Source organism: Camelus ferus, chromosome 6 (genome assembly GCF_009834535.1).
Source record: "Camelus ferus isolate YT-003-E chromosome 6, BCGSAC_Cfer_1.0, whole genome shotgun sequence".
NCBI classification, from domain to species: domain Eukaryota; kingdom Metazoa; phylum Chordata; class Mammalia; order Artiodactyla; family Camelidae; genus Camelus; species Camelus ferus.
In genome coordinates, this window is record NC_045701.1 from 91026733 (window position 1) to 91048989 (window position 22257).

The window sequence follows — 22257 nt, forward strand, 5'->3', positions numbered from 1 at the left end:
TGGGGCTTTGTGGGTGTGGGTGAGAGGAACTCAGCGGAGCCTTGAAGGGCCCCCCGCCTTCCCCCAGCAGAGCCCGGACGCGGCCTCCAGGGCTGCTTTCCACTTGATTTCAGGGCCCCGCACATCCTGAGGGGCTCACGCTGAAGCTGCATTTTCAGCATAGTTGACAGGAGTATTTCAGCGCTAAACATAAACTTACTGCTGGTAAAGATTCCTCGTGAGTAATTCTTAGAATTTAGAACAAAATGAGCTATATTGTTGTGTTGGTAATACTAGAACACGGAGCTCTCGGGCGGAGAGGCAGACTTTGTCCGAAAACTGGCTGTTTTCATGCAAGCGTTTGTCCGAGAGGGAGCGGTAGCGAAGACCGCTGCCCCGTGGTGATGTGCACAGTTGAGGGGATGTTTACTTTGCAGTTTTTAAAAGCCTGAATCCACGTTCCTGATTTTCACAAAGCTCTGTGACGTTTCCCTCCCTGTCCCTGCTCAGAGCGCCCTGCCCACGTGCGCCTGGCCTCAGCGCCGGTGGGGGGCAGCCCTGCATCCTCTGTTGTGCCAGATAAGGTTGAAATCAAGGCAAAAACTTCTTAGTTAATTGAGTTCATTTCAAAAAGAAGGAAAACTTTATGGAATATACCCAATAGAAAGGAGAACAAAATTTAGTCTCGACCTTCTGCCTTGCAGCCACCTAAAGCTTTGTTTCCTTCCTTTGACAAATATCTGGAAGTCACCGCCTTGGTGACTGGCCCTGTGCCGGGTGCTGGAGGTGCATGTCAGCTCGTCCTCAGAAGGCACCAAGGAGGAGGGCGTGCCTCACGGGAGAAGTCAGACTGGAAAAGCTCCCACTGATCCCGGGACGCCAGCAGGGACCGGGGGTGGTCCCTTCACATGCTGGGGAGCGTGCTGTGGGTGGGGCGTGGCGGTGTGCTGAGAGAGATGCTGGGAAAGTGTTTATATCGAGTCAGTAGCATCTCTGTGTGGACTGATGAGTGGAGGTTGTCAGAGAGCCCTCAGGGGAGAGGCAGGGAGCACCTGCCTGGTCACGGCTCAGGGACTGAGGGCCGGGGGCTTCCATCCTGGTTTCCTAGTGAGCCTCGAAGACCGGCGGGAAGCTGGAAGTGACACCTTCCGATGGGAGGGGCAGGCAGGGTTTTTACCGTGTGTGCATGTGTGTGTGCGCGTGTGTTTGAACTGTGAGAACATATTACCTATTCCAAAAAGTGACAGAAAGGCATAGCATTAGAAGTGGCGGGCACATACAATGACAGCTTCGTAGTCAGAAGAGGGGTACTGCTGCCTTTCTGCATCTTTGAAGTGACTGCTCTTACTCTGCATGGCTAGAACACAGTCCTGAGAGCACCGTTGTGGGCCTGGACCTGAGACATGATCAGAAATTCACTTTGCCAGTCCCTGTCCAGCGTGCGCCCTGCAGCCCTCACCCAGTCGGGGTGACTACGTCCTCACTCGCCAGGGCAGCGGGCAGTGTGCAGGAGGCAGGCAGCTCATTCGCCCCCACTTCCCGGCCAAGGCCTCCTTCACTCACACCGTTGGGTTCTGGTTGAACTGACCTTCGTTGTCGTCTTTCCTTTAGTTGAAGGAACCAGTTTTGCTGTATTTTGAGCACTGTCACTGTGCGGTCGGCCCTCTTGCTTTCTGCTGTGGGAATGGTAAGGCTGTCAGAACCAGACCTGCTGAAAACCAGACGTTCCGTGTCATCCTCAGCAGAGAGAGAGTTTTCAGAAATTTCCGGGGCAGGAAGGGGGTTTAACAAGGAGGTTGGGGAGGGTGAGGCCCAGTGACTCTGGTTTTCCTGGTGACACACGAGGGGAGGGGAGGTCCTGCAGAAGACTGGAGGCTGTGGCGAGCTGGGAGCTGAGCGGGGTGAGAGGGAGCCACAGGGCCGCTGAGTGTGGGGCGGCCTGCAGGGCAAAGTCGGGGTGGCATCGTGATCCACTAGCACAGGCAGCTTTGCAGACGTCTCCCAGGCTGCGGGCTGTCCTTTCACTTTCCAGCCAGTATCACTTGCAGCACAGGAGTTTTTACTTTGGGTGACGTCCAGTTCATCTAATCTGTCTTTTATGGCTTGTGCTTTTTGGTGCCCTGTCTCAGAGATCGTTGCTTAACCCGCAGACTTGTTCCTGTTTTCTTCTAATAGTTTTACCATCTTAGCTCTTAAATTTGGTCTTTGAGCCACTCCGAGCTCAGTTTTGTCCGTGGTGCAAGGCAGAGGTGCACCTCCGCCCTCTGGCATGTGGATGCCCAGTTTTCCCAGCGCTGTTTATTGAAAAGACTGTTCTTTCCCCGTTGAGTGGACTTGGCAAGCTTGTTGCAAATCAGTGGACCATAAACGTGAGGGTTTATTTCTGGGCTCTCTGTTCTGTTCCGTTGGTCTGTGTGTCTGTACCGCCATCGTGACTGCTGTAGCTGTGCCAGAAGCTCTCCAGTCAGGAAGTGGGAGTCCTCCAGCCCCGCCCTTCCTTTTCCGAGTTGTTTTGTATTCCGGTCCCTTCATTCCCATGCAAAGTTTAGGACCAGTTTGTCAGGCTCCCGGCCGCCGCTCTGCGTAGCCCTGTCGGGCTAGAGTCGGTTAGGTCAGGGCGGCGTGCTCCACACTGCTGGCAGCGCCTGTGACAGGGAGAACCCGCCGTGTTGGGAGTCTGGGGCTGCGGCCTGGTGTAGTCTAGAGAGAACCCCCAAAATGTTCAAGTTTCTGAGGCCTCGGATTTTGTCACAGAAAGCTGTTTGAATTTTGTATTCTTCTTCATAATAATCACAGTTCAAGGTGTATGTTTCACATGACTCAGTTGCTTTGTAAAACTGATATTCCAGGAAGTGGGTTGTGTTTATTCTGTGACTCCCCCAACCCGGCCCTGCTCAGAGTGCTTGCCCCAGTTTAAAAGGCCGAGTTGGGGGAAGCATGCCTGTTTCAGCTCTGGTGTCTGTAAAGGTTGTTTCTTGGACCATCTGTCGTGTAACCTCCCCAGATCCGGGGCTGGCCCTCACCCACCTGGGTGTAGTGGAGTTACCTGGTTGTCAGTACGCGGTGTCTCTTGCAAAGCTGCCGTCCTTTTCTGTTGGTTCTTGGGATAGGTGTAGACCTTGTCAGTCCTGGCCATCAGGAAGAGTCCTACAGGGTGAAACCCCTTTCATCCCTAAGTTACCTTTGGAAGGTCAAGTTCTTAGCCAGGAGCGTACAGCTTAGTATTTCTAGGTTCAGAGGTGTTGACACTGACCGCCCGGGGTCATTTTCAAATGCCTGTGCTGCTCTGTGGCAAGGCTTTTACCTGTCCCGGCAAAAATAAAGCTGATGTGGTGTGAGTTTTTCATAAAGCTAAATTTATTTGATTTGTAGGACTATCCTTATTCTCAGATTGTCCTTTTTGGTATTAAAATATCTTTTATGATTTTTTTTAATGTTCTTATTTGTCACTTAAGTAAGCCAACCTTAATCTTTAAGATTCCTTGTGAAATTTTACTGGTCTGTCAAATCCTGACTCCAGAACATTATTTTAAGCCGCAAATCCCAGATTTATACCTTGTTTACATTTGGAATTACCACATAGTATTTCAGACAATTTATGTAACTTAAAAGCCTGTTTTTTATTTCTTTTATATGAAATGTCCAGAACAGGCAAATCCATAGAGACTGAAAGCAGATTAGTGGTTGCTGAGGGCTGGGGGGAGGGGAGGGGGAGTGACTACTTAAAGGGCGCCGGTGTTCTTCTAGGGCATTCTCTAGGGCGGTGAAAAGGTTTTGAAACTAGAGAGAGAGGTTGGGTGCACAACACTGTGAATGCACTGAATGCCACCGAACTATATACTTTAGAATGGTTAATTGTATGTTATGTGCATTTCCCCTCTGTTTTTGTAAAAGTCTATTTTATTCAATGGTATAATTATATATAAGGCTAGAAGAGGGGGTGTCTTATCAGGTTACATGAATCCAAGTGAGCACAGGATATATGCTTACACCCAGGTATACATTATTAGTTTGCATCTCTAAGCATAATCATTAGAAGCTAATTAGGTAGACAAACTGTCTGCTCTGGGAGAGCAGAAAAGTTTGTTTTAACCCTCCCTTGAAACTCAAAGATATTCTTTATTCTCACCTCACAAACAGTATACATTCACCAACTTTTCCAGCCTGGAACATTGGAAGGTTCAAGTTTGAAGTCACCTTCAGGAGAAATCTGAGTAAGATTCCTCTTCCTGCTGTGTCCCGTGCCTCTGTTGCTAGTGTTCACCGGGACGCCGGCCACCGGCTGCGGGCCGTCCCTGGACTTCTGTCCTGTAAGCCTTGGAAGGGGGGCGTGAGCTTGTCCTCCCCTCCCCCCGAAGAAGAAAGGAGGGGAAAGGAAAAGACTCCACGTAATTTTTAAGTAAGAACTCTTATTATGGATTCTGAGTACAGCCTTGGGTCTTGTTAGACGTTCTGTCCTGCTGCTTCGAGAAGGAAGCCCACAGGAGGGAGAGGCCTGGTTAGGGCCCCGCCTGGACTTGGGGTTCTGGGTGCCCTGCACGATCAGCACTGTTCAGCTTCCAAAGTCTCCTGAGGTAACTGAGCTCAGCTCACCTTCACGCATGTCCTGATTGTGCTTGTGTTTTAACAGAACGTCAGGCTCTCGTATCCGCGAAGGGGTGTTTTCAAGAAGGCAGTTTTCCATTTAACTTTGACTCTGTGAACATGTTGCGTTTTGTCAGCGCTTGGATGGTTTTCTGTGCGTCTGCCCTGATCACAGAGGGAAGGTCTCAGCACACAGGGGAGGATGAGACCCAGCGCCACGATTGTGGGGCAGGTCCCTCCAGCCCCCACCATCACCCTGCAGTGGCACCTTCCAAATCCAGTTCCTCGCAGGCTAGCTGCCCAGACCCACTTGTTGTCTGCTTGCTGCTGTCAGGGTTGTTCTCTGCTTTGCAGCATTGAAATTGTACTCGAAACTGAACACTGATTCAGTGTCCCTAGTGACAAAAAAGAAAAGTTTCAGAAGTCGTTTCTGTTTTGTCCTCTGCTGCCACAGCTCAGCATCCTTGCCTCTTTGGAGCTAGAACTGAAATGAGGGCATGCTTGGTGGTATCTGAACCTCAGGGTCTGTGAGTGTCATTCTGTAAAAAGAATGTTACTTTTGTAAAGAAAACATCTGCTTTGTTCAGGCCTGCCGTCAGGGCAGAGGTCTTAGCTAGATGGCTTTGTGACTCAAAGGAAAACTGAAGTGTAAGCCCTAAAAATGCCACCGCTGCTGCCTCGTCCTCCCAGTGGGCTGCAGTCCCCAGGACAGGGGGTTTCTGCACCCATCAGCTCAGGTTCTGTTAACAGGTCGTATTTTACATGCCCTGTAACCATGCACGTCAGTGACGACTGCAGTTATCACAGGTGGAATTGCATAGGGTTGATGCGCTGCTGTCTCAAAACCAGACCAGGGTTTCGCCTAAACTGATGAGGGAAGGTCTGCCTCGGAACGGTGCCCAGTTCTCAGCTGTGGCGTTGGAGGTTCTGACCTGGTGCGCTGCTGCTTTGAGAGTTGGCCCAGATCAGCGGGAGCAGCAGGGATAACCAGACAGGAAGTGGGGGCCCTGCCTCGGCCGAGCATCCGTCCAGTGCGATTCGTTGTGTCTAGTGAAGGAGCTCAGTTCAGGTTTATCACGGCTGTGCTTGATTTCTATCCAGTTGGATCAGATTATAGCTCTTGTACCTGAATCTTGAGTGGAACGGCGTAAATGGATGAAGCAGGGTACCCCAGATCCACACAAGGGCCTGCGTTCAGCGCGTCTGTGGTCCCAGAGTGATGGGAAGAGAGCTGTACACCTCGGGGGGTCTGCGGGGGGACGGTGGAGACAGACAGAGTGAGCCCGGGGGCGTCTGCCAGCCGGCTGGGCTCGAGGCAGCATGGGATGGGGGACTCGGCAGAGTGAAGGGCAGGAAGGTGAGGAAACGCAGGAGTGCGGGTAGGGGTTGGGCAGACGGCTGCGGTGGGGCCTTCTGGAAATGCGCTCACCCAGCACAGGTGCCCAGGCACTTCTGTGTCCCCCCATCGTCCCGGCTGAAGGTGACAGTCCCCGTGGGAACCGCCTCAGGGAGTGCACCATGTCCACTTCAGTGTGTTTTGTTGGTTTTACCACAAATGAAGTATGACCCCTCCTGTTGGTATTTATGCTAGTTTAATGTATAAGACATGCTTGCATTTTATATAGACATTATATTGTTGATATTTTTGCTGTTTCCAAAAAAGAACTGGATATGGCCTAAAATATTAGAACACATACAGCAGTCTATTAAAGAAAAAAAAAGTATTACAAGCCAGTTTTGAGGGCCAGTTCAACCTTTGAATGGAGCTATTCAGCACAACCTCAGAAAAAACTTCGTGCTGCTAGTGGGCCAGTGGGCGTGGCAGCCTTCTCAGCAGCCTTCTGGCCTGTGATTCCCAAACCATTGCAGCAGGTGCAGAGGAAGGTGCTTGCCTTCCTGCTTGTTCTGTGAAGTCGGACGTGCCCCCCTATTGTAGCACATTCCTTAAGTAGAAGAATTCATCGTTATTTCCACTGGTTAAAGTTGAGTTAATTTGTCCAAAGACGTTCCTATTTTAGCAGCAACATTATGATATGGATTTGAAGGCAAAACCTAGAAGAACTGATAGCCCAGGATCCGTGGGGAGGTTCTAACACTGGGTTCCTAAACAGTGATTTATTTATAGACCACAGCCTGGCCACGGGTCAGTGGAGACCGAGAGGAATTGTTTATTCTCTCAGTGAGAGAAGTAGACTGTCGGGTTGGGATTGAATGATCTTGCTTCTCGCTGCACGTTGTTGGGTGTAAGAGCCCACATGGAGGGCGTGAGCTCGGCCACACAGGAGCTCCTGCTGTGTTCTTTATACCGTGTGCAGCCCAGGATCCCTCCAGGTGCAGTCGGCACCCACCATGGGTGGCACGAGAGATGATTTTAAGTGATTCAGAGCTGATCATCCTTTAATAATTATGTATCGATGAACATTAAAATATATAATTAGCCTGTCAAATCCACGATGCCTTGGGTTGTCATTGCCTAGGACAGGGCTTCGTAAAAAGTGTATCCAAGTGGATGACAGCACGACCGCACAGATGCAGCAGCGTCCGGAGGTGCTGGTGAGTTTCTGAGGCCCCGCAACCTGGGATGGGCCCTCTGAGTCCAGGAGCCCACCGAGAAGGCCCTTCTCTCAGGTTCTAGCTCCAGTTGGAGACAGGGTTTGGGCCACGGCCGCAGCTGTCTGCTCACTCCCGTCCACGCTCCGGCGCGCGGGCCCGTCCTATCCGGCCTCTCCGGCGCTGCCGCTTTGTGCCTCATCTGCCAGGCAATTCCTCTGAGTGTCTCTGAGCTTCTGCTTGGGGGTGGAGCTCAAGCAAGTTACTCACCCCGCCAAGTAACTGGTTCTTCACTTGCAAATTGGGGTAATGATATGTTGGCCTCACAGAGCAGTTGTGGGGCCCAGGGAGGTGAGGGTGAGAGCACCTGGCCCAGGGTCTGAGACATGCCACCATCAGTCATGTCAGCAGTGGCGATCGGGTCATCAGACTTGCCCGGTTCTTCCCTTGCTTCCAAATTCCAATTCCAACTAGTGAAAACTAATGGTTGGTACTTCAGTTTTCAGGAGAAAAGCTTTGACTTGGCAGAAGGTCACCCTGGGATCAAATTGTTTACTTCTGGCCCAGGCTGCCCAGAGTGGGGTCCGGGTGTGAGAGAGGTCAGCCCACGTCTGCCCCTCTGGCCGACAGTGGGCCTGTACCAGGGTCCCCACTAGCCCGAGACGGCGCCCGGCCCTGCTGGTGACCCAGCCCTGCTTGGCCAGCATGGTCTGTCCAGAGCAGATGTTTTAAGGAGATGGGGTTACTGTAAGTTGGCGAGGAGATTCTTACACTCTCTAAGTTTGGCACAAGTTGTTGTAGGATCGCAGAGTTGCCTGGAGTGCCTGATCTAATAAGTCTGTGGCATGGTGGAAGCTACCACCATGGGTGACCATTGTTAATTTTACAGTCATTCCCGGCTCCGATAATCTGGCCTGAGACCCCTTCCGTATATTCACTTGCTTTCTGTTTGCGAGGACACAGTGTCCTGAGTAGAGGGCCTGGGTTCGAGTTCTGTCTCTCCCCGCCGATCGTCAGGGCGAGTAACTCATCCAGAAGAGATCCTGTGGGATTGTCAGGGGCCAGGCAGCATAATGTCTATAAATAACTGTCAGAAACATCAAAGCACTATAAGTATGTTTGTGTTTCAAATTTTCTAATACGGTTTGGAGTGCTTTGGTTTTGATTTCCATCTTCACTGAACCCAAATTTTGTTCCTCTGTTCCTCCGATTGACCACATGTGGCCCAGCGAGGACAGTGGTATCCCTTTTTGCAAAGGGTGGGCCTGCGAGCCTAGGCAGGGTGCTTGTTGGCATGGCCCCCGGAAGCCTTTCTGGGACGGGAAAGCCTCATCTCCGTGCTCCGGCCTGAGGTTGTGTGTGATGACAGCAACATGGAGGCCAGTTTCAGAAGGAAGTGGTCTTTGTGGTCTGGACCAAAAATAGTCATCTCAAAAAAAGGAGAGGAAGAAAGATGGTGACATTAACTGATCCCTTAATTAGGCATCTGAGTGTGGCTGTTGACATCCCACAGGCTGCCAGTAATTGATCTGAGTAAGTGTTTCCCTCTCAAGCTCAGGAGGCTGTTCCAGAGAAATTCTCTTCCCAGACTCGGGTCCTGTAGGTGAAACTTCAGAGCCTTCGCCCATGATGAGGTCACAGAACACACACTCAGTGCCCAAGGGCTGTCAAGTTGCTTGGCAGCATTTGTACAAGGGATTTATGCGTTAAGATACCAATTTGGTCTTATCGGGACTCTGGTTGGAGATTAGAGCAGTGAATCTTTACCATATGCTGGGACAATCAAATAAACCCTCCACTTGACCACCTCTGCCCTTTCCTTTCCCAAGATGACTCTGCCAGAAATCTGTGAAAAAAAGTGCTCAAATCTTGGAGATTCACTTTCTTAAACACAGCTCACTTGTAAGCACAAGATATTAAAAAAAAAAAAAGACTCAGGGAAAGGTTAGACGGTCTGGCAGGAGCTTCTATTTTGCCTCCCTTTCTTGCCAGATTCCTGGAGAAGCATTTTACTTTCAGGAGTGTATTCAGAGCACATTCACAGTAACAGGAAAATGCAGCCTCTTCAGGGCTCGGGTCTCCGATTGCAGCCTGACTGGTGGCCCCAGAACTGTTCCTTGGACAATGTGAGGAGCACAGCTCCTTAGCCAGGGCATCTAAGGAAGACTGGCAGGTGCTGTGACAGCGATGTTTCCTGGCCACGAGTGGGCTGCGGGATGCGGGGGTGCCTGAGGTGTGGGCATGGGCTGAGAGCTTGTGGGTGAATTACAATAAGGAACTGAAACGCTCTGTCCCCTTGGTGACTTCCAGCTTGGGGCACATTTTACACTCAGCTAAGTATTCAAGAGAAGGAAAAGTTGATGATTTGGATAGTTGGTCGGTGGTAATGTTACTAGGTCAGACTTGGAGTTAAGGCAAAAATCCCACATTTGACAATTTGTTTAAAGGATTCCTTAATTACACCCCTGCCCACCTCCCCCCCACCGCAATCTAGGATATTAAATAATGGGGACCTTGGCCCACACCAAAGTTATTTATATTAGGCACCACTGACTTTTTAATTTACATATTTTTTGAGGAGCTTTTAAGGTCTTAGAAATAATATTTTGTTAAGGTTTTGTTACGATTTACAGGCTGGGGGACAGATTATCCTTATCTTGACCAAGGACTGCAAGGCCACGCTTCACCCTGAAAGGAGAAGGTGGCATGCGGGGAGCCAGCCTGGGAGGTTTGGAAGGGCTCCTGGCCAACTGGACGGTCCAGCGTGGACTGGAACTGTCCCCTCACAGGCAGGCTGCTTGTTCCCACGGGCCATCGAGAGCCTCTGAAGCCACAGTGTCCAGGCTCAGACAGCAGCCCTGTCACTTCTGAGCTGTCACCTTAACCTCTGTGCATCTGTCTCCTCATTTGTGTAGCAGGATTTGTGGGCTTAGAAGAGTTACAATAATACCTAGCGTATAGGAAGCACTCAAGAATGGTCAGCATTCCTTAAAAGAATTAAAAATGAAGATAGTATGGAAAATTAGCAAGATAAAGTACAGTAGGAAATTAGATTTTCAAAGTTGTTTAAGGAAATTCTTCAGTCCCCAAGGGAAAATAAATAGGATCAGATTTCCGGCAAAAACGCATCTGAAACGCTGTATGCAATGGAGGCCAGCAAGTGGACGGGGTTTCAGCTGAGCTGCGGACGGGGCGCTCAGGCTGGGCGGCCCGGGACCTGCGGCCGCGGGGACAGGGTGGCCCCAGGCGCAGCCTTCCCTCCTGGGCTCCCGACCGGCCAGTTTGGGACCAGAATTACAGCTTCTAGGATCACACACGTTTACAGCTAGTTTTATTGTTCCTGTAAGTGAGTCATCCTGTTATTCTGAAAAGTTATATTTCAAGGATTTTATCTCAAGGGTCTGAAGGTAGTTCTTTTCAAAATGCTACGTAAATTAAATAAATTTACTTAAATATACTATTTCATGTTAAACATCTGGCTGCGGTGTTGCATACATTTTTCTAGACTAGCAAAATTTAAGGATTATTTCTGTAATTTTTAAAGTTACATTCACCCTTATATGGGTACTACTGTATGTAACAAATTGAACAAATTTGATTCTTCTGACTTCCACTTTAAATCCTAAAATGTGATGGGTAATACATAAAAGGATATTTTTAAAAAGAGAGAGTAAAACTACGTTAGGCAGATACAAAAAACAAGGGTCATGGCGGTAGTGGTTCAGTGAGACGGAGCTGCTTCATCGCACCGAAGCACCGTCGTGGGTGACAGACCTGCCATGGGCGTGTGTGCTTCTCCCAGACGATCTGGCGTCCAGGGCTAGAGGGACAGCAAGACAGAGCTGAGAAAGCTGGTGGGACGGGGGGCCCGGTAGGGGAGCCACCCCCAGTCGGGTGATGACCACAGGTTATCTCCGCGAACCAGAGAGGCTTAGACGACAAGTGCTCAGGAAGCCCTTACATCTCACATGTAAGGGTGCATGGGGGACACCTGCTGAGTTTCCAACAAGATGAAATAGTAGAAGCCTTATTCTCTCCTCAAAATGCAGTAAGAACAAGGATAAGTATGAAGGTAGAAGCCAGGCCTCCCCAGGAGGCCCTCAGGGCAGAGGGGGCGGTGCTGCTGGCCTGGACCGGGTGGCGTGTCCCTGGCTGGTGTGGCCTAGCTGGATCTTGCCACCGCTGCTTCCTCCTTAGCATGGCCAGGCCTCCCCACCCATCTATCCCATCACTAGGGTTTCTTCTTTCCTAACATCACTTTGTTTGTGGGATTTGGGGTTTGGGGTTGTATTTGCTTGTCTCCCCAACTTGAGTTAAACCATGAAAGAGGACCTTCCAGCCTCTTGGAAGCTCCATCCTCAATGAACGGCCATCGGTAGTAGTAAAGCCTAGCTGCAGGACTGCCCTGAGTGCATCCCATCTGTCACCTGTCCCTCCTGACGCCGTCGCTGTCCCTGGTGATGTCCTCGGTGACTGCTGGGGCCAAAGCACAGGCTGGGCCCAGGGAGGCAGCCAGCGGGTAGGAGGAGGGGCCGGCCAGGCTGGACCAGGATGCCCTCAGGGAGCCAGTGAACGAGACGTGTGACCACTTGCGGAGGTGACGCGTGACGTGGTTGTTAAATGAGGATGAGAGGGAATCATCAAAACACTTAAGAAGAAAGAAAAGGACCAAAATAAAGAATCCTGAATTCTGTAAACATAGAAGCAGAAACGGATTAATTGGGCAATTGGGGCAGGGAGAGGGATGAAACCTGAGAGCAGGGTTTGGAAGGGCACCCAGCAGAGGAAGGAGCAAGGAAAGGGGAGAGACACCTCTGGCCAGCCTGGTGGGAAGGAGAGGGGCGAGGTGTTAACAGGTCAAGGAAAAGGAATGCAAGCATCTGGACAGACCTGAGATGGCATTTGGTAAAACTCAGCTTCCATTCCTGATTGTGCTTTGTTGACTTTTAACTTTCTGAAATAATTCTGAATTTATAGAAAGTTGAAGAGTGATACAAAGAATTTTCTTTTATCACATTTCACCCACAGGTCAGCGTTTTGCCACATTGGCTCCGCCGTTTGTCTCACGTGTATGTGTTTATCTGGTGAGCACGGGGGTCTCGCCAGCCCCTCCCCGCCTCCCGGGCCCTGGGTCCAGTGTTGCCTCGCTCCCCCTAGGAGGTGACCCCTGGTGCAGGGCTCATCTCTTTGGGTTTCAGTGGTCCGTCCTTGCTGGTCCTGTAAATCCTCGCTATTTTATGAGCTCATTCATGCCCTTAAACAGGTTTTTAAAAAATGTTTTCTCAAGCTTTTTTGCTGCCACAGTGAGAGGTTGGCTATTACTACTCTGCTGATTCCAGAAGGAAAGCCCAGCTCTGCAGAGAAGAGACCTGTAGTTTTTGCGTCAAGGGCAGAGGGGTCTGTGGAGGACGACATTAAGCACCTTTCCACCAATCCCCCAGTTCCCCACTGTTGGCCCATCTACACCCCTGCTCTGTGGCACCTGTGGCCGTCCTTCCTGGGGCCTTTCGGGCTCCCCCACCGTCCCACAGCCATGCCACTGTCCGCCACCCCTTTCTCCCGGGCATCCGGCCAGAGCCCTCCTCCACCTGCTCTCCAACCCAGCATCCCTGTTGCCCTGAAGGCGTTAAGTCATTACAAAATTCACTGTCCTTTCAGTGAGCCTTCAGAAGGGAGCAGAACTAGATGAATGTGTTCTGTCTTTAATCATAAATTAAAGCATTTTTTATAATGTTATTTTTAAAAACCACCATGAGAAGACTTATTCTTATAAGGTTTGATTTATTAAATTATAGCACACATGGACAGTGGAATACCAAACAATTAAAGATATTGGTCTCTTGATCTACGGGACATTCTTGACAGAGGGTTGAGTAAGGTAAAAAAAAAAAAAAACAGAGAAGTGAAGAAAGCACAATTTCAGCGGCTCGTTCAAACGTTTCAGCACATCTGTGTGCACAGAGAGACCCCCCCCCCAGGCAGGTGCGCATCACAATGCCAACAGTGCTGCTCTCTGAGTTTTCCTTTCTTATGTTGTTTGGGTTTTATTTATTTTACAGTAAGTATGTATTGTTCTGAAAACAAAATTCTCCAAAAATGTGTAATATATGTTAGTGCATCATTTGTTTGCAGTTGAAGACTGTGAGTTTCATTTAAGGACCTTGTCGTTGGTTTTCGCAGCACATTTGTCGACCACCTGTTCCTTGCGGAGGGTTCAGCAGAGGTGGAGGATGCTGTGTTCCCTCTTCATCTCCCCCATCCTCCCCAAAGGAGGCCAAGTTCAGGGTCAGACGTCAGAAAGCCCCCGAGGGGAGCGGTCAGCTCCCTGTCCCTGGGAGGACGTGGGCCACTCCCGTCTTCAGAGCGCACTGGGCCGTGGAGACAGAGGAGCGGTCGCTCTTCACTGGCTGCTGTCCTTACTGTGACTGGCCTCTTGGCAGGGATGAGGTGGTGGGCAGGTGAGGTGAAGACCAGAGCCGCGCATGGGTTAATTATTAACACTAGTTAATTAGTCCTGGACCTGAGGGATGGGCCCTGTGAGCAGACGGGAGGCCGGCAGCCCCGAGGAGGGGACCAGCGGGGCCAGCGCCAATCTTTGCTCAGACTCCCCAGAGGGTGGACGCATGCCTGCACCCAAGGCCCCCGGTATCTGGGTGCCTGTGTCCCCTTAGGGCCCTGAGTCCCGGACTCGCTGTCCAAGGGTCCTGTGCTTCCTGCTGCGCCCTGAGCCAGACGCGGTGAGGAGCCAGAGTCCACCATAAGGGAGCCCGTGTACGGAAAGAGCCACTCCTGTCTATCCGAGATGCAGAGCAAGGGAGCTGAGAACATAAAATTGGAAAAAACTATACGTATTTTTTCAGCATCTCCTTCTCCCAGCTCTGTTCTGTCTGCAGGTAAACATATTAAAAGTTCTGGAACCTTCCTTTGGCCATCTCTTATTTGTCAAGTGTAATAAAAGCAGTTGTTTTTCCTGAAACGATCCCTGCCCTTGGGCTTTAGATAAGAGCAGCTTTCCGTTGCTGGAGCCGGTTGGGCACCAGGTGCGGTAGCGCTATTTAGTATTTCATCCGAAACGCAGTCTGAGTGAAGGTGAAGCAGCATGACCAGAGGTGTCGGGCGCTTGCTAACTTGTACTGACGGTGAGTCGATTCATCCCCGACGGGCGTTCTGGAGCTGCGTTCCTCAGCGGGAAATGTGGCCCCTGTCCTCATATCACACCGTTTGGGAATTTGTGTCTTTATTCCTCGGAGTTTGACTTGTCTTGGTCTTTCCTGGCTTTAATTCAGCCGGCACCCTGTGTGTCCCCTGCACCAGGAGGAGGCAGACAGTCCTGAATATCCGTGTGTGTGCGTGTGCGTGTGTCCACCGGAGGTTTTGCAGTTGAGGGAAGCTGAAGCTTAGAACCACGTCCTGACTCCCCTGCGTCCTTACGGTGGAGCCCAGGCTCAAAATCAGTTTGATCCTTCCACGTGGCTTTCTTCACTGAAAAACTCACTTGCTGTAGGCAGGAGCTCCTCTGAGGAAGCTGTCTCTGTCCGCCCGCTGCCATCTGTCCCCGCCCAGGCCCTGCCGAGGCTGCCAGTTCTCAGGGCAGAGAACTGAATGAGTGGACCGTGGCTTCAGCCGCCGCTCACTGAGATGAAAATACCCGGCTCCCAAAATGACACTGTAGCTTCAGGAGGGAGGGGTGGTGGGCTGGGGTGGGTGACGGAAAGTGAATGTTTCTCTGTGCGCAAATAAAGGAAGCAGAGGAATCACAGACCAGCCAGAGGAGGGAGGATCTCAGGCTGGAGGGAGCAGTGCCCCAGGTGTGTGGGGAAACCAGAGGGGGTGGAGGTGGAGTGATTTACCTACTTGTCCTGAGCAGACTCCCACCCCTGACACAGCCCGGGGTGGCAGGTCCTTCCTTGTGGGAAGGAGCGTGTGAACTTGTGATGTGTGCAGCCAAGCCCATAACCTACGGAATTGGGATTTGAAAAGGGAGCGTTCATACTGGATTTTGAGCTACAGCTTGTCACTAGCAAAACGTGTAAAACGAGAGTGTTGGTGTTGTGGCTGCTGGGCAGTCTTAGGTCGTCACCAGATTCACACCCAGGTTGATGCAGCGGGCAGTGCTCCGGTTTTGCCCGAGCACTGGAACTCCACGCAGGACTGGGGGGGGGGGGGGGGGCAGCACTGCAGACAGGGGCTAGGGCGTCTGCCTAGCGTTGTCACCCTGGGCCCACCACCAGCCAGGGGAGCTACAGGTGCGCCCACTGGACGCTCTGCCCCCTTCGCACTACCTGGTGGTTACTCAGCTCCTTGTGTTCATGTAGACGGAGCGTGAGGCAGGGATCGCGTGGGCTGTGTTTGAATGAAGCACTGTCCACCAGGAAACCTGACCAGGGGCACAGGATGGGTGAAGCTAAACTACCACGTCCCATCAAGTCTAGGACACTGGTGATTGTAGGTCAAACCATGTTTTAAGGATGGCCAAGAAAGAAAGAGAAAACCACTGAGAGACCTGCAGACTGCTTTGTGGGACATCAGGTGGGAAATCTGATATTTACACTGGAAACCTTGAATACAACAGATAAACTGTGATACTTGCATTTTGGCATTCAGAAAGATTTATTGTAATTTTGAAATTCATCAACCAGAGAAAGAAAGAGAGGGTGAGGGAGAAACTTTGTATCATTAGAAAAAAATTAGAGATGACTTAAAACTTCGTCTTGGTTGGGAATTTTTTTCGATTAAAAAAAGAGATACTCAGAGCTTAAATTCTTCAACATAAATAGCACGTGGAGGGACGTTAGAAAATGCGTTGGGATCGTGCGTGTGCGTGTGCGTGTGCGCGTGCCAGTCCCAGGTAGGTCAGGGTCAGTCTGGAGGCTGTCCGTGTTGACTCCTCGAAGCCGTCGGGGAAGAGGCATCCCTGTCTGCATGCGCGCAGGGCGGCTCGGGGCTGCAGGCACTGGCCCCGGTGGCTGCCTTTGGGAGGAGAGTTGGAGGCAGAGGATGGGTGTAGAGGGTGTGGAGGGAGGAGGTTCACGTCTCACTCTGTGTTCTTATGTGCCCTTGAGGTTTTGTTGGGGGTTTTTTTTGTTTGTTTTTTTGTTTTTTTTTGGTTTGGTTGTCTTAGCCATATGCATGTATTCTGTAGCCTTTTAAATTTGTATTGTAACTCACAGAAGCATAGACAACAAATATAAAGTGTAATGAATAATTGCAAAGCAAATACTCATATAACCAGCCACCCCCACCGAGCAACCCCCAAGATGACCTGCAGGTCCTGTGTGTGTTTCAGAGACACCGGTTTCTAGATTCTGCGTGAATGGAGTCATACTGAGTCAATCCTTTCTGTCTTGCTTCTTTCGCTCAACTGTGTTTTGTGAGGTGTGCCCGTGTTGTGTCGCTGTATTCCGTTCATCTCCGTTGCTTCGGAGTGTGATGTCGTACCCACGACTGGTGGACACTTGAGCTGTTTCCAGCTTGAGCTCCAAGTGCCGTGGGGCGGTGGCGGGTACGTGTGTGTGAAGTTCACGGGTTCGGGGCCCACGAGTGCAGTTCCCGGCGCGCAGGGCAGGTTTGCCTGCGGCTCTGCTGGCGCTCGGGGTGGTCAGACTCTCCGCCCGTCAGTTGGGTGCCGCAGGAGCCTCGCTGCGGCTTCGCCTTGCGCTCCTCTGGGCGTTAAGGAGCAACGGTCCTTTCAGGAGTGATGAGCTTTCGAGCGAACTACTGAAGCGCCTGGTGAAGCCTGTTGCCTACTTTTCTGCTGTTCCACTGGGTATTTCTCACTGATAAATTAGAAATATATGTATTTACTGGACATTAATTCACTGGCTATACGTATTCAATAGTGTTTTTTCATTCTTTGTGGTGTCTTGATGAAGAAAAGCATTTGATTTTCCTTAGTTCATGTGTCTGCCTTTTAACGATGACTGTTCTTAGGGCTCGAGAGGTCCTTCTCTCCTCTCTCTACCCGAGTCTTATCTGCCAGAGTCTTGTCTTTCAGGTTGAAGTGCTAACCTTCTAGGAGCTGATTTTTTATTTTTGTATACAGTGTGGTCCAGTTCCTTCTTTCTTTCTCCTTCCACCCTTTCTGTCCCTGGGCACCTGCTTGTCCCAGAGCTGTATTGTTGAAGCTGACCTCTCCTCGCTGTTCCATAACCGGGTTCTGCAGGAGTCGGGTATCCACACCTGCACAGGCCTGTCCAGCCCCCGTTCTCGGCCACAGTACTGGCCTGGACTGTTCTCACTCATGAAGCTTTCCAGGGGGTCTCGATACTGGAACAGCGAGTTCCCCCCAACATTGATCTCCTCCAGGGGTCTTGGTTCATGGCGACCCTTTGTATTTCCACATACCTTGTAGAGCCCACGTACCCAGTTCACAGACGTCTCTGTTGGATGTGGGTTCGGATGGCGCTGAGTCTGTATAGCAACCCGGTTCCTTAACCTAGTCGGTGTTAATGAGGGAGTCCAGCAGAAGCGTCACACTGGGTGGTGACCCACTGAGGGCCTCCCCATCCCCCCAAGGTGGAGGGAGCAGGCGCTGCACTCACCACTTCCTAGCAGCCTTGCTCAGGCGGGAAGAGCAGTGTCGGAGCTCCCAGGGGAAGGGATGGCACAACCGGAAACAGGAGGGACTGACAGATACGTCACTAGAATTAATAAGAGGTAGCTAGGTACAGAAGTAATGCCCCGAATCATTCTCTCTGTCACAGTGGCCATTAGAAAACTCTTGTGTCTTTTTAAGGAAACCATTTGCAATAACACCAGAACATAACAAATACCTAAGAATAAATCTAAAAAATGATGTGTAATACATTTTTAGGAGAAAATTGTAAATTTTTACTGAAAGGCATTTAAGGAAAAGAGTAATTGGAGAAATATTCCATATTCATGGATTGACAGAGTCAGTATCACAGAGACATCCGTCCCCCCCAGTCAATAATGGAATTGAAAAGATCCGTGAAGAGTCAGATAGGAAGCAGCACAGGGTGAGGGACTCCGTCTGACGGGCACCAAGGCTCATTCGAGGCTCTGAGGCTCCGGGCTGTTGGCGCCTTGAGAGGCGCTGGTGTAGCAGAGGGGCCCTGGCCCTGGTGTCTGTGGACACTTGATCTGGGACAGAGGAGATGCAGGAGGCACTGGGGCAAATGGTCTTTCAAAACACGGTGCCTGAATTTTCTCCCTCAAAACCAGCCAATGTTGTTGAACTTTTGCTGGTGGGGGCACCGTGCCATCTATTCAGTGTCCTCGTAGGGGACCCAGAGCTGAGTGGAATGGAGTGCGCCTTGATGATGAGTCCCACATTTACTCCAGACCGTTGGTCGTCAGAGTCAACATTAGTCCTGCCCACTTGGCACCAAGAGTAAATACTTTAGAAAGACAAGAGGACGCCACAGCGGAAGGTTTGGCCCTTTCCTCTGGGGGAGATCACTGGTTTCCATTCTGGATAGGGCGTCTCTTGTCTGGGGGCGCAGGCCCAGCCATGATCATAGGCGCCGGGTCCCACCCGCTGGGCCGTCAGGATGCGCCAGGGTCTCTGAGCATCAGGCTGCTGTATGAGCTGCTGGGTGGGTGTCCCATGGGTGACCTCAAAGTACCCCCACCCTCGTGGCTGTGCCTTGGGGGTCCTTCCTTGCAGTGACCGTCTCCAGGCCTGCAGTCTGTGCAGCTCTGCCTCTGTTTCCTTGGGGTTGAGTTTACTTGGAAAAAGCCATCATCAACGTACCAGAAAGGCCTGGTTCTGTCATGTCTGCCACTGCCAGGGAAGCTGGTCCTCTTTGTGTCTTGGAGTGTTTCTTCACCGCCAAGATTATCACGTAGAAGTGGGCTTGGCTTTTTTTTTTCCCTTTAATAATTTTTCTTCCCACAAACAATTCACATGCTGCCTGTTCGCACACAGTGACAGCTGAGTGGTTCAGCCTCGTGTCCTAGCCGGTGGCTCGGTGGTTACCGTTCATCTGGCCCTCCTGTAATTGAGGGGCGTGTGCCGGAGCCACCTCTGAAGCTGGCTGCGCTGCGGTCAGTGGCTCAGGGCTCTCCGAGGACGGCCGCAGGCCCTCCCTGCCCGGCAGGGGCCTCCAGACCCTTGACCGCACTTGCCCAGTGGCAAAGCAAGTACACGCCTCCAGTGTGTGTCAGCCCCTGTGTTCAATATCAGTGCATCTTACTTCTCTATTCTTTGTGGAAGAAAATGCAAGTAAAGGTTGTATTGCTATCACCTTGGGTGCCCCCAGGGCTCAGCCTCACTTTGGAGGCTGGGGTTAGTGGAAGGTACCCCCCCATAGCTTGCTCTGGGGCCACTGGAGTAAAAACACTGCCCTCCGTCACTGTGGGACCAGGAAGACTCACAAAGCCAGAAACAGGGCCCCCGCCCACTCTGACGGTGGCCTTCCTTAGGCATCTGTACTTGTCATGAGCTAATGACAGGCTTCTCTGTAGGAAGTGTGCTTTCAGAAGAGTGATGGATTCTCATCTCCAGATCCATGGGGTAGGGTCTTCTCTCTGCCCCTCGCCCCTGCAGGTTTTGCACAAGTGAGTCCATACAATTAGCTTCTGGTATCATCAGGGGCTTACCTTGAAATCGTTGGGAAGTATCCCAAGTTCACAATGACGCATCAGTGAAAATACTTGCGGAGGAGGAGGGGGCGAAAAGATACACAGACATGAGATGCTTGTGATATTGTATGTGTGGAAGAATGTGATAGCCCTTAAAAAACAGCAAAAGGAAGCAGTAATAACACTAAGAGTGTTCTCCAGCCAAACCTGTGACTGCCTCTTTCGTGTCCCTCTGTCTCTTAAGCCAGCAGTTTCATCAGGGTTGGGCGTTTTGGTGGTGTCCAGGGACTTGTACTGGGCGGCTGTCCTCTTCACACCCCTTTCTAGTTAACGAGGAGCTCACGGGGGGTCCTGGCAGCACCAGCAGGCTGCAGGGTGTTGCCTCATGTCATGCCGTTCAGTTGATACTCTCTGTTGGGCTCAAGACTGCTCAATAGGACGTCCTGAAACAAGTGTTATTAGTCTGTACATAATTTAAAATTAAAGTCAGCCACTGTTATTCATGGGCAGAATTCAAAATCCATTCTTCTTCTTTTTTTTTTTATTCTGCTTCATAGAAGTAACTGTAAGATTTGGGTCAAGTTCAGGGTCGTGACTGATCACTTAAGAGCCCGGCGATCCTGAACGCTGAGTGCTGAAGCGTGGTGCACAAGCATCAGTCCTGGTCGGGCTTTAACATTTGGCTCCCATTAGGTGATGATCAGAGAAATCAAGTCAGGCACGGGCTGTGTTCTGTCGGACCTTTTTTCTCCTGAAAGGATCAGCAATGCTGACTTCGTAGTTTTTAAAGACTAACAGACATAACTCACACTGTTAAAAAGTCAGAGTACATGAGGTGTGAAGCAGCCTTCCACCCCCACTCATTTTTATCCCCCAGTCGACAGTCCTAACACAGCAGAAAATTAAAGACATTTCCGATGTGCTGACCAATAAGAAACTAAACTAACTTGCATTCAGAAAACATGGAAATGTTTGATCGGGGCTGTGGATGCAATATTTTTACTATTATACTCAATTTGACTGGTGCACCAGATTAAAAACAAAAAACAGTGAAATTGTAAAAATAGCCAAGTGAGGTTTTAAAAAAAATTTTTAAGAGAGTCCATGAGTCTATACTCACAAACTTTTTTATAAACTATAAACAAAAATAGTACGGTAACAGCCGAACTGTCTGGAACTCTGGCGGAATTGACATAATTTCTGGAAAGGTGAGATCTTCTTGCCTTTTAGAAGAATTTTAGGTAGAAATTTTATGGGAAAAAAAGGATTTTACTGTGCTCTTCCTTCTTAATCATAGTAGGTCATATCTAGGCTCTTAGGGGTAAACGCGGGCTTCTCGGGTCTCTGCAGCACCAAGAACATGAGAATGCCAAAAGGTTCCAGATACACAAGCTGTGACTACACGACCCACTCATTTAAGGTGATCCTGGCAAAGTGGAGGGTGAGCAAAGGTGTAGAATTGAGTGAGGACTGAAGTCAAGCAAGGAGGTAATTCAGAAAATGAAAGCTTTTCATCAAAAAAGGCTGGATATTTGAATGTAAAGGGGCCCAAATATTGTAGTACCTACTATCCACTTAAGTAACTGGGCAGTCTCCAAGGACACAGAATGTCTCTGGACCGCATCTCGGTCCCCGTGGTCCCGAGTCCCCTCCAAACAGCAAGTCCATCCTGTGGCCCAGCTGTGCTCCACTGACCTCTGCACGCCTTACGGAACCAGACACCTTCCCAGGAAATGGGCCATTTGGGTGCTGTGCTCAGTGCCTGCTGTTTGCAGGGCTCACCCCTCGGCTTCAGGGGGCACAGAGAACCAGAAAACCATCTCCAGGCACCTGCCCCCAGAAAGCAGCTAGTTGGGGAAGAAATGCTCAGCAAGGGAGCTAACTGTTTGAGGCAGCAGGAGCACTAACCAACCACCGGGGCCGGCCCCATCTGGCCACGACGTGAGGGGCCTGAGCTAGAGCCCCCACAGGAGGCGGGGGGCCAGGGAGGAGGAGTGCGCGGGCAGGCGGGCCCCCGTGTGGAGAGAGGCCAGTGGAAGCAGGGGAGCCAGGGGCTGCGGTGCCAGTGGTGCAGGGCAGGGGCTCAGACGCTTTGGGCTCCGGGCCCCTTCACACCCCTAGAAATGATGTGGGACCTGGAGAGCTTTCGCTTGTATGGGTTTGGCCACCAGTATTGTCCACAATCAAAACTAAACCAGAAAAATGTGTTTATTAATTCATTAAAAATAATAAACCTATTACATGTTAACAGACATAACACATTTTTTATAAAAGTCATATTTCCTAAAACAAAAATGCAGTAAGAGGGTGGCGTTGTTGCATAGGTCTGCGAGTCTCTTTCGCGTCTGGCTTGGCAGGAGACCGGCGTTCCTGTCTGCCTCTGCGTTCCGTGTGCTGCCAGCTGCTGGGCTGGCGTGTAGGCGGCACGTGCTTGGGGGAAAGAGGAGTGTTTCTACAGGCTTTCCAGGTAGCTGTGGACATCTCGCTTGGCATTACACCAAAGCTTGACAGATGAGAAGTTTCCTGAAGAAACCTTTAAGGTAGAGTTGGAAACCAGGCCATCAAGCCGCCTGTACGTGTTACAGCGTTACCGTCCAG

At 50.7% G+C, this 22257-nt stretch overlaps 1 protein-coding gene across 8 annotated transcripts in view; it reads left to right on the top strand.

The window, feature by feature from the left end:
- Positions 1-22257, top strand: part of PPP2R5C (protein phosphatase 2 regulatory subunit B'gamma) — a 120698-nt gene that overhangs the window by 47991 nt on the left and 50450 nt on the right. The gene's annotated exons all lie outside the window — the stretch shown is intronic.